The sequence below is a fragment of the Pantherophis guttatus genome, chromosome 1 (assembly GCF_059756535.1).
Source record: "Pantherophis guttatus breed Tessera chromosome 1, ASM5975653v1, whole genome shotgun sequence".
Taxonomy (NCBI): domain Eukaryota; kingdom Metazoa; phylum Chordata; class Lepidosauria; order Squamata; family Colubridae; genus Pantherophis; species Pantherophis guttatus.
The window spans coordinates 230,852,441-230,864,326 of record NC_142063.1 but is presented as its reverse complement, the minus strand read 5'-3'; positions in this window follow the sequence as shown (position 1 = coordinate 230,864,326).

Below are 11,886 nucleotides of genomic sequence, written 5' to 3'. Positions count from 1 at the left end.
CACTTCTTCTCACTTCAATCATCTTCAAAAATTGTCTCACTCAAGAAGGATAAGCTAATCTCAGAGGGTTGTCAACAGCTGTTTCAAGGCTTTCCTCAAAGGCCTCTCCATTTTGTGGTGCTTCCCCCTCATCCCACCACCTTGTTCTTTTTCAGATAAGCTTTAGTTATCTTCACGCTGTCTTATACACACTATGTGCTGATGAGCAGGCCTAGTCATTCATTTTTGAGCCAAAGTCCATTCTCTGACTTCAGTTTTATGAATAATGAACAACAAGGAAGAGGCTAAGTGATTCTTGCCAGCTGTTCCACACACCCCCATTGCTCTGTATTCAGAAACTGTATTCTCCCCACCCCCAAAGTTATATAGCTATGTTCTTATTTATTTCTAAGGTTTTTTTTTTTTAAAGAGGGCTTATTAACTGCTCTAACCTGACTTGGAACAACCTAAAATATAAAGTATAAAATTTGTCCAGTCCATAAAATCTATGTAGCAGCTGGAATCCACAGCAATCCAAAAGACCAGAATTAAAATACTTTCCAGAGCTGGAGGAACCCGCCTGCCATAATAGCAATACCACTTAGACTTATATACCACTTCATAGTGCTTTACAGCCCTCTCTAAGCAGTTTACATAGTCAGCATATTGCCCCAATAATCTGGGTTCTCATTTTACCAATTTTGGAAGGATGGGAGGCTGAGTCAAACTTGAGCCAGTCAGGATCGAAGACCTGTTAGGATAACCAAATCTTTGTAACTTTCTAAAAGCCAAAAGGAACCTAATCAGATTTTACTGGATTGTCCTGTAAATATCCAGGTGCTGTACAGTGAAGGACTTTAAATGTAAATGTCAATGGAGATTTTCAATCATCCAGATTACATTTCCCAAACGTTTCACTTCTCATCCAAGAAGCTTCTTCAGAACTGTTCTGAAGAAGCTTCTCAATATTTGAGGGGCTGTCACAGAGAGAAGGGGAACAACTTATTTTCCAAAGCACCCGAAGACCAGACAAGGAACAATGGATGGAAACTGATCAAGGAGAGATTCAGCCTAGAAATAAGAAGAAATTTTCTGGCAGTGAGAACAATCAACCAATGGAACAGTTGGCTTTCAGAAGTTGTGGGCGCTTCATCAATGGAGGCTTTTAAGATGAGAAACGAAATGTTTTCAAGGAAAAAGCCAAGGAAGTCCAGTTGCCTTTTGGAAAAGCACTTTTGAGGCTTGACTGATACTTGGAGTCAAGCAGTAACCAGTGCAGGTCTTAAAGCATTGTTGTTATAGGGGCACATTGAGGCATGCCTATAGCTGCATGAGCAGCTGCATCCTGGACCAGGTAGAGTGTCTGACAGCCACTGCCTGAAGAATGCTTTGAGTAGTCTAATTAAGAGGTGACTAAGACATGAATAACGGTGAGTATCTTGTTGCAGGCAGGATCATAAATGATGGTATTGAAGGCCTATGAAAAATTAGGCAACATTAGAGGCTCACACTCCCCCGTATCAGTCTCACCAGAGCTCCACAATTGCAATTAGTGTGAAATTCCGGGTCTGCAGTCTGTCTGAAATGAGTCCAGCTCATTTCCTTCTCCAGAACCTTCTGCAGCTGTAGCATCCCCTCTTTTTCTTTTTCTTTTAACAATCTTCCCCAGAAAAGCTGTGGCTATGAACTGGGGAGGGTGAATCAATGTACAATAACCACATAATGATATCGTTTCTACGCAGCTGCAGAATTTTTTTGGGATGACGCCAATTAACTAGGCTGTTTAAAAATCCTGACTCAGATCTGGTTTTGGAACAGAATCAGCCTGCTAGATAATCTCCTTAACCCGGGGGGTTGGAATCAGAGGAAACATTATTCTAGATTGATAAGTATCACATTACATAATTATGTCAGATGAGGGGATTAGAAGTTAGAATATGCTGTATCTTAGTTGCAGCTCTAGCATTATAACAGTCCCGTCTTGGTATTAACAGTGGATGTCTGTGGAGAGTGTAAACTTTTGTAAAATTGTGGTTGAGGTTCCAATTACCACCCGCTCCTACTATTTTACAGGTTTTCACTCATCCTGAAGAAACAGCTACCTATCTCATTCCCTTTAAGGTACTAGAAGTTGGTTACAGCTGGAGCCTTTCCCAAGAATTTTTGAAGATTACTTGATTGTTACCTTCTTATTCTATATTTTTATTTCTTTTTTGTTTCAGTTCTGGACCTTGAATGTATACTTTTATTATAAATTATCATTATTATTATTATTATTATTATTGTTTTTTTATGTTTAATGTATTGAAATTCTTATCTTTTTACCACAAAACTTTTGATTATATGATTTTTACCTTCAAGGTTGTAAAATGATATAATTCTTTACTGACCTGGCTTTATTCAACTATACTGAAAGAATGAATGAAATCATATAAATATTGCATGTTTATCTTATTATAATTTTAAATTTGCCTCATATTTTGCAAATTGTAAGTTTGATGTACATTTCACAGCCTATTTAATCATCATTGATCAACCAAAGTGAAAGACTACACCTAGTAGTGTTTGTTTATATATGACTGACTATACTTCTTGATATACTTCTTCATCAGAAGGCAGGTAGGATGAAAAAAAATTTCCAGAAAAATTATCCAGGTCAGAGAAGAAAAATCTATGGTTTTATTTAACTGGAAGCCTGGAATGGCCTTACTTTATTGGCTTTGTTAAATATTATTATGACCGCCCACTCCAACAAACTCTGAATGGTTTACAACATCCAGACATACAATTAAACCAAAAACATAAAGCAGACTAAAAAACCCTGTAACAATAAAAACACATACCTCAATAAACCCAGGCCTGGGAACAGAGCCAGGCCTTAAGAGATTTTCAGGACCCCAGGAAGGGGGGGGGGGCACACCATATGTATCTCTGGGGAATGTTTTTTCAGGGAGCAGTGACATTGATACACTTTGATGCATTATTCGTTTAATTAATTTCTCCATTTAATTATAGTTAATTATATATAATTATAAGACACCCTGTAGCCAAGAAAGCGCCACATCCACTTGCTCTACTTAGGTGACCCCGAGGACACAGATAAACCTCCAAGTGGCCTCAATGACTCTCTAAAAAGAATGCAAATGACCAGCTGTCTGCAAGGAATATAGATTCTTCCATTCCCCACTATCCAGTCAGAGCTGAAGAAGCTTCTTGGATGAGAAGCGAAACATCTTCAAAGAAAAAAACAAGAAAGTCCAGTTGCCTCCTGAATTATGCTCTCCATATTTATTTGGGAAACTCTCAGTTTATGCCCTTATAGTTATTCTTTAAGCCAGAGGAGATGAGCATCAGCTCTTGATTTTCTTGGACCTCTTTTTACAATCCACAGAGATTTCTGACCTACACTGACCTGAAGTTTAATGGCAAGCTACATAAACCAGCAACACAAGTTTTGCAGTTACAAGGTTAATAGATGAACCATAATCAGCAAACATACTTATTTGTTTTAAAAGAAGCAACGAATATTTACAAATAAAAAACAAGGGCTGAAAAAAACCCAAATTTGCCTCTTTAGTAACAACAACTCTGCTCTGCTACACCCCCTTCAGAGGTGAAAAGGTATTCAGCCCAGTGGTGTATTAACCATTTAGCAGACTAAGCACGTGCTTAGCGCACCAGGCCCAAAGGGGGCACTGCGAAGTTGAGAAAGAAAAAAAAACCCAATGAAGATTTGTACAGTATGTACAAAGGAGAGGGTACCAAGATTTGTCAGTGCTTAGGGCACCAGTGAGCCTTAACCTGTCACTGATTCAGCCTTACTTAAGGTAAATACTGTGCCAGGATAGGCCTAAGACAATGTCTTAGGCCGGGGTGGGCAAATGTGGCCCTTTTACAACCTGTGGACTTCAACTCCCAGAATTCCTGAGACAGCCAAGCTGAGTTGAAGTCCACAGGTCATAAAGGGCCCACCCCGGCCTAAGACATGAAATCCTGGGTTCAATTCCACAGTCTAAACTGAATATGGCTAAAAGGGCAGGGAGAGAGGAAAACACTAGTAGCCAGAATCTAAAATGACATTTATTTTAAAGAATGGTGTCTTCTATATTTTTTTTAATATATTCATAGTTTTAAGAAAATTAGCTAGCATTTCCTGTATTTTGTATTTCTGAAATGCTAGCCATTCGTTAACTTATTTATTCATAAGCAAAGTGCCATCTCCTTTGAGTCTGATTCTTGGAGACTTCATAGGCTCATTCTTGTAATTATTACGGGAACAATATGGAATTGTTTCCATGATGTGTTTTTAACTTTCCAGTCTAGCCAAAGGCTCTTGGTGATCTCTCAACCACCAATCCAATCCTATTTAGCTTTTTCGAGACGAGCCAAGGTCAGATAACTGGGCTATTTATGAATGCTGGAAAGTTTTGTTATATATGATTCTGATGCATGTAATTGGCAAATGATTATAGCTCTGATGATTGAGGGTCTGCCTCTTTTGGAATTAAGTTTAAGTGTTCTGCTGCTATAGTATATGAAACTGATGTTGCTACATGGTTGAAATGAACAGTTCATTTGGATTGTTCCTATATGGTATATTGAACAAATGCATTAAGATGTGTCCTTTTTTTTTTTTTTTTTTGTTATATGAGCATTCGTGAGAACTCTTTTGGCCTAGAAACCAAAAATGACGTTTGCATAAAAATATGACTTCTGCTGCTAATGAATTCTGCATATTTTATGTACATATATAAATCTCATAAGGCTTCAAATATCTTGGGCCAATAAATCATCATTCATGCATGCTTGAGGTTTCTCCTTCCTTCCTTCCTTCCTTCCTCTCTTCCCTTCCCTTCCCTCCGCTCCTTTCTTTTTTCTTTCTTCCTTAAAGCACTTGGCAGGCTGGGGTGGGGAAAATAGATGCACAAATGAAAGACTGGGGAAAGATGAAGTTCAGGGAACCATATCCCAAAAACAGATGTAAAGAAATCCATTGCCACTATCTTCTAAACCTGGAGTTCAAGCCCTTCGACTTTCTCTTTTTGTGTGTTTGTGTGTGCGCTATTTTCTCTTTCACCGCACTGAATCTGCTCATAAGAAGCAGCCTGTCAAAGCATTTTGCCTCTTAAATCTTCTCCTGTATCTGGTAATGACATTCTACCCTGGCCCAGGACAATCACCCAGTTCTCTTCATATTTTGGAAGTCAGCTTTTGTTGCCCGTACAGATCAGATTGCAGTGACACAAGACTGTCAATTGTCTCTCTAGTAATTTTTGCAAAATGCATTCCATCCATTTCCCATTTAAATTTTCTTTAAAAATCAGGAAAATATAGCTCAGTACCGTGTTTTCCCGAAAATAAGACCCTGTCTTATATTTTTTTTAACCCTGAAATAAGCACTTGGCCTTATTGCCATGCGCTCAAAAGCCCGATTGGGCTTATTATCAAGGGGTGTCTTATTTTGGGGGAAACAGGGTAGTACTTTGCAGTCATGATGGAGAAATAAGATCATTTAGCTACAGGTGCAAGCTAGCAGACTTTTAGGAGACTACATATGGATCTATTCAGCATCAAGGCAGGGTGTACCTGAATCAGCCACGTCCATTCTGTTAAAATATCCAAAGAAATGTTACAGATATTTTTGAAATATAACATTTTTTCTCCCTTCAATAGAAGAAAAATGATGGTCTTTGGGAAAAAGAGCTCCTTCAGGGTGGAATGTCATTCAAGTTGAGAAATCTGAAAGTCACTGATCAAAGCAGGGTATATGTGTAATATTCGAAGCATTGGGGTTTATATGGAAAACCTGACCTATTTGCTATAGTGCAAAGATGGTTCTGTTGAGAGGTACCTCTACCTTCTGGTTTTGTCAAGGATTTTCCTTCATGTGTAGGTGCTGCAAGATTTCTGAACAGCGCCATCTGGTGAGTCTGGAAGGGATCATGTCATTTCCTTGGCACTGAAGATGGTATCAAAACTGTGCAGGATGTAGCTAATTAAAGACCACCCTGTACCTTTTCACCTGCCCACATTGTAAAGGATTTCAGAATAGTCTGTCCACCCCAACCCCCATTTATGAGGAAAAAAAATGTTTCATACCGCACAAAGTAATATTTTTTTGGGATTCTTTCATTATTCAGGTATGGGGGAAATCTGTTGTGAAATCTCTTTACATGGAGTTGCTTTACTTATTAGCTTTATGCATATAAATTTTGCATACAAATTTTTATTTATTTATTTATTTATTTTATTAAATTTCTATACCGCCCTACTCCCGAAGGACTCAGGGCGGTGAACAGCCACATAATAAAACACAAAAATTTGTGTTTTGTCCCATGTCATCCTGACTAGAAGAAGGAATAAATAATATTGATTTCCATGAGCTTTTATAGGATGTTCCTCCGTACAGTTTGTGCCACATAACCCATGTAATTAAATTTGTATGTGTTTTTGAAATTCAGCTTAATAACATTATCCTAAAATGGAGAGATATTAACAGAAGAGAAATTCATAAAAACCATTATGACTGTAGAAAGTTAGCACCCACCCCTCTCCTAGAAAAATGAAATATTCTAGGAAATATGAAAAAGGCAGAATATTATATTTTCCCTAAATATTTCCCTAAAAGAGAAACATGTTTCTAAAGACATAAACTCAGAGCCTCAGCTCCCTGCCCACCCCCAGCAGATATTTTGGTGCCAACCTATCTACAAGACAAAAAGCTGGGCCAGTTAATCTACAAAACAAAAGACCTTCACCCTCAGGACATTAGCCCTCACTCAAGATCCAAACCAAGACAAAGCCATTAAGTCATAATAGGAATTGCCCAAAGCCCCTTCATTATATCATCACCCAGCAAGATTCAACCAGGCCTGGGACTCACGACAGCCTACAAAGTTACCCCTGCATGGCCCCATGGGAATCTGACAACCAATCAGGATACCTGCCCTTACAACAGGAACAGGAAGCTCTAAGAGGGGGTATAAATCTATCTATCTCTCTCTCTCTCTCACACACACACACACACGTGTGTTCGATTGCACAGGACCTCAAACCATGTGGTCCTGTCCACCATTAAATCATCTTTCCAAATAGCCTCCATGTTTCCAGTGTCTTTGTCCCCAATTGCAACTGAACCCAGATGGACATTTCTTCCAACATGACCATAAAAGACTTTTTTTTTTACTAAAAAAAGTGACTTTGTAACCTTCACAAACTTTTTTAAAATTAAGAATTAATTAACTGGGATGGGGATAAATACTCTGTTTTCCCCAAAATAAGGCATCCCCTGATAATAAGCCCAACTGGGCTTTTGAGCGCATGGCAATAAGGCCAAGCGCTTATTTCAGGGTTCAAAAAAATATAAGATAGGGTCTTATTTTCGGGGAAACACGGTACATCTGTTCCCAGAGGTCTTGATTATAACGAAAACCTGTTAGGGGACCACTTGTGAAAAATAAAAATAAGATCCTGCCTTTTATGTACCTCTAATGGCTGCTAATTCTGAGGACTATAGCCACATTAGCTGACAATATTGAGAACAGAAATAGGAATTCATTCAGCTCCTCAATTTAATCAGAACCTTCGCTACAGGATTACTATTCCAGAGAAGAAACCATTGCAGACCATAAGAATGGCAATGACAGAGTCTTTGATGAATTGTTAGTGACTTCATAAAATCCAGCTAGGCACAGAATCAGTGCTTATTCCGGTAACAGCTGAGTCATAAGTCAGAAATGTCTATTTTTGAGTCATCTGTCAAAGTGTCTCCCTCCATTCTCTTTTTCTCCCCTTGCCCCTCTCTGTTATTCTCTGAAGGTTCAAGAACTTACTAAGAATTCACAGAATGGGTTTTTTTTTAAAAAAAGAATACCCCAAATCTTGTTGACATCATAAAATTGCTCTTTTCTTCTTTCTCCCTGTCAGTCCGTAGCATTTATAACATATGTTCCATATTTTTCAGTGCCAAATGCTTTATTTTACTCTGCAGTAACACCTTTTATTTTCAACTTTTCATTATCTTTTTTTTCTTGGCTCCTTTATATAGATCAGATTCTTTTCAGAAAGTACACAGTGTACCTAATCTCTTAAGTATTTTGCTTCATTTATACAATAGGTGCCTATGGGGGAAGAGACAGAAAATGCAAATAGATGGAATTTCTTTTGTTTGTAACAGCATGAAAATGTCAGGGGAATGCTCGGAAAAATGAGGCAGAAATCATTCTCAATAACATGATAAACATTTATTGTGCTGGTAATTGAAGTTATTAAAGAAACCACACTTAGCAGCAGTAACGTGTTATTGAATGTGTTTGATCCAAGCCTGTTTTTTTTTTATTATTATTATTAAATGCTTTGCCTATTTTCTGGAATTTTATAGGGGACATCCAGATGGTAAAGTCTTACATTAGCAAACCTCACATAATTTCCTATAAATTCTTCCCTTTTTTTCTGTCTCCCATCACAAATTCATAATTCTCTAGGCATCTTTTCCCACTGTGCTTGAAAGCGATCTTTTCCTGTTATGCTGCCCTGAAAGTTCCTCTCTGTTGTGGCTGGAGTACTTTATTTCTTTTATTTCCAGATCAACTTTGCAAGAAAGAAATAGTCCTTCAGCTGAGACAAAAGCAGTTCTGATCTTTAAGACTTTCTAAGCCCTTCTTTTTATTATTATTATTTATAATAATATATATTATTATTTTCTTTTTATTAAAAGCAGTGGTTAGAATGCTACTTCTGCTGACTGCCGGCTGACTGCAGTTCGGCAGTACAAATTTCACTAGGCTCAAGATTGACTCAGCCTTCCATCTTTCCGAGTTGAGGTAAATGAGGACCCAGATTGATGGGGAAAATATGCTGACTCTGTAAACCCCTTAGAGAAGGCTGTAAAGCACTGTGAAGTGGTATATAAGTCTAAGTGCTATTACTATTATCAATATTAAATAGTGCAATGGCTAAGAGCTTTACTTGGTATGAAAGGGATTGCTGGATATACATACACACACACACACACACACACACACACACACACACACACACACACATACAGTATATATGTACTGTATATATACAGTACATATATACTGTACATCAGGGATGAAATGCTCCCGGTTCAATTGCCCGATCCGGTAGCGATGGCGGTGGGTGGTTCGGAGAACCGGTAGCAAAAATCCCTTCCCCACCCCCATACCCAGCTGAGCCGTGCGATCATCAGTGGCTTTTTTCCCCTTTTAAAAGCATTTTTTCTTAGGCCGAAAAAATGCTTTTAAAAGTTAAAAAAAAAAAAGCCTCTGATGATCACAGGGCTCAGCTGGGATCGTCAGAGGCTTCTAAAAACATTTTTTTTCGACTGAAGAGGTTGTAGGGAAAAAAATGCTTTTAAAAGCCTCTGGCGATCCCAGCTGAGTTGCCTGATGATCAGAGGCTTCTAATCTCCTAAGGTTGTAGAAAAAATGCTTTTAAAAGTACAAAAAAAAAAGTTGGCTACGCCCACCCAGTCACATTACCTCCCCTACCAAGCCATGCCCACAGAACAGAAGTAGTAACAAATTTTACATTTCACCACTGCTGTATATATACAGTATACGTATACACACACACACACACACACACACACACACACACACACACACACAAATAAAACGACATCGACCTCTGGCTTCTGTTTGGTTGTTTGTAACCTTCAATTGGCAGAAACAGTGCATCATAGGGCAACATTTTTTTGTTTCAAATGTACTTCAAATGGGCTAATTTACAAAATGCATTCAAAACCAGGAACCCATGTGACTGAAATTTGGCAAAGTGGTGGCCGTTTCATAAAATGTAGGTCATTTCCAACTACACTTCCCGGAAACCCATAGGTTATTTGCTCCAAGGAAAGATGGGAAGAGCATATCCCTGCCCTCTTTTCTGCCTTGGTCTGGTCCCTGCCCCCAGTCAGCTGGTGGCAAGGTCCAAAGGGCAACCTGCTTTGGAACTGAAGCCAAAATTTCAAATCTTTTAATGGTGGTCGAAAAAGAACAATAGGGTGACTCAGATTCCTGCTGGTGAGATAGGGCTGTTGGTCAATGGGTGAACTCTCTTCCTTTCTGGAGAGGGGAACCCTTGGGGACATGCCAGGATGGTAAATGGGGGTACAGTTTTCTCCATGGCTCCTTTCCCTTCCTCCCAACAAAGTGGCAGGCACTTCAGGGGTCAGCTGAGATGGAGAAGGACAGAGAGAAGGCTTCACTATACTCCGCTGAGGGCTGTGAGGAAGGGGAAATAGCACTATATTGTATATAGAAGCCTACATTATATATGGAAAGAAGGGTGACCTAATGCACTATGGGTTGTGTCACTGCATTATTTTATTTGCCAGCTGAACTCATCATTTCTGGACTGTCAGACTCTCCGTAGCTTGCCAACTTCTTATCAGTAAACTACGTGTTTCCGCATCCACCCACATTCTTTCACATTCCTTCACACATTTTTTCTTTTGTTCTCTTGCCAGAGGTCCGGCTGGACCGGCAGGAGATCTCGCTTGCCAAAATGTAACAATTAACTTTTTCTTAGTTAGTGAGGTGTTTTATTTTCTTTATAACAAATAAATGAATTTTATTAGAAACCTTTCTTCGCGTTTCTTTTTCAGAATATTGCAAACAAGGAGGAGCCTCGATTCATCTCCTCTAATTAAACCAGGGTAATTTTTTCCCAGAGCCAAACATGGGATTAATAAATGCCCTGACATCTGGTAGCGGAGGATGGTTTGATTTATGGCTTTTTTCCTGTTTTGTTATTTCTGATAAGAGCGTATAGGCAATTAGTTTTTAGCTACTGAGGTACGCTAATTATATTGCTAAGATGCCGAAACAGAAGAAAAAAGGCAAAGTGAAACCAAGACCACTCTTCGTAAATGATTTGATTGATCTTTCCAACGAAGAGGTGGCAGACAGGAGATTTTCAGATTTCCAGCCCCTTACTACAGCCACACGCCTGGAACAAGAAAAAGCCGTGGGAACAGAAATGGAGACAGATAAGACAGAAGCTGTTTTTGAAGGAGAAGCACTACGACTGAGGTCAGTAACTCCCCCTTCTAATTATGCCAGCTCTCAAACTGTCTTCCCAGAACCTTCTGAATTTGTAACGCTCGATGCAAGGCTAAAGCAAACTGCTGAGCAAAATTACTCCCACGCAGAGAGAGAAACAATTCATTATTCTCCTCGAAGCTCTAAGCTCACCCTGGATGAGCTGACTACGAAAGCCTATCGTGACCGTATAAAACTCTATGAACAGCAGCTATCCCAGGCAAAAATGGCTATATCTATGCTTGAGCAAGATAAGGAAGATAATTTAAGATTTTCAAAAAGCGCCATATTGTCTTGTTCCTCGGAGCCAAAGACACTCCCCCTGGTGGATTTTGTGTCAGGCCAATTAAGACAGAGGGCACTGCATACGTCACATGAAAGTCTCCCTGATCAAGTTACATATAAACCTGCCACGCAATCATTTCTTGTAACTGCAAAGCTGCCCGAAGCTAAAGGTGCAGCACCATCTGCTGGCAAAAGTAATTTACTACAGGAAGCTGAAATGCCACAAGTGTTTCCACAGGCCCAACTCAAACACCCCCTGGTGGTGTTGGTGTCCTTTTAGATGGAACACAGGCACGCTTTATGCAGCAAAGGAAAATGACTGCATCTCCAGCAGGTCATGCCAATATTGCAGCTCAAGCACAAATGGCAACTGGAATACAACAGATTCCAGTGCATCAGCCACAGCAGCTACAAATGCCTGCATATGTGCCCCAGCCACAAGTGCAAATAGGGCCACCTCCTGGCCCACCTCCAATGGCACAACCAAGACCATTTTTAGGTCCACAACAGGCACAGCAAATACCACAGGCATTTCTGCCAGCACAGCCAGCGTACC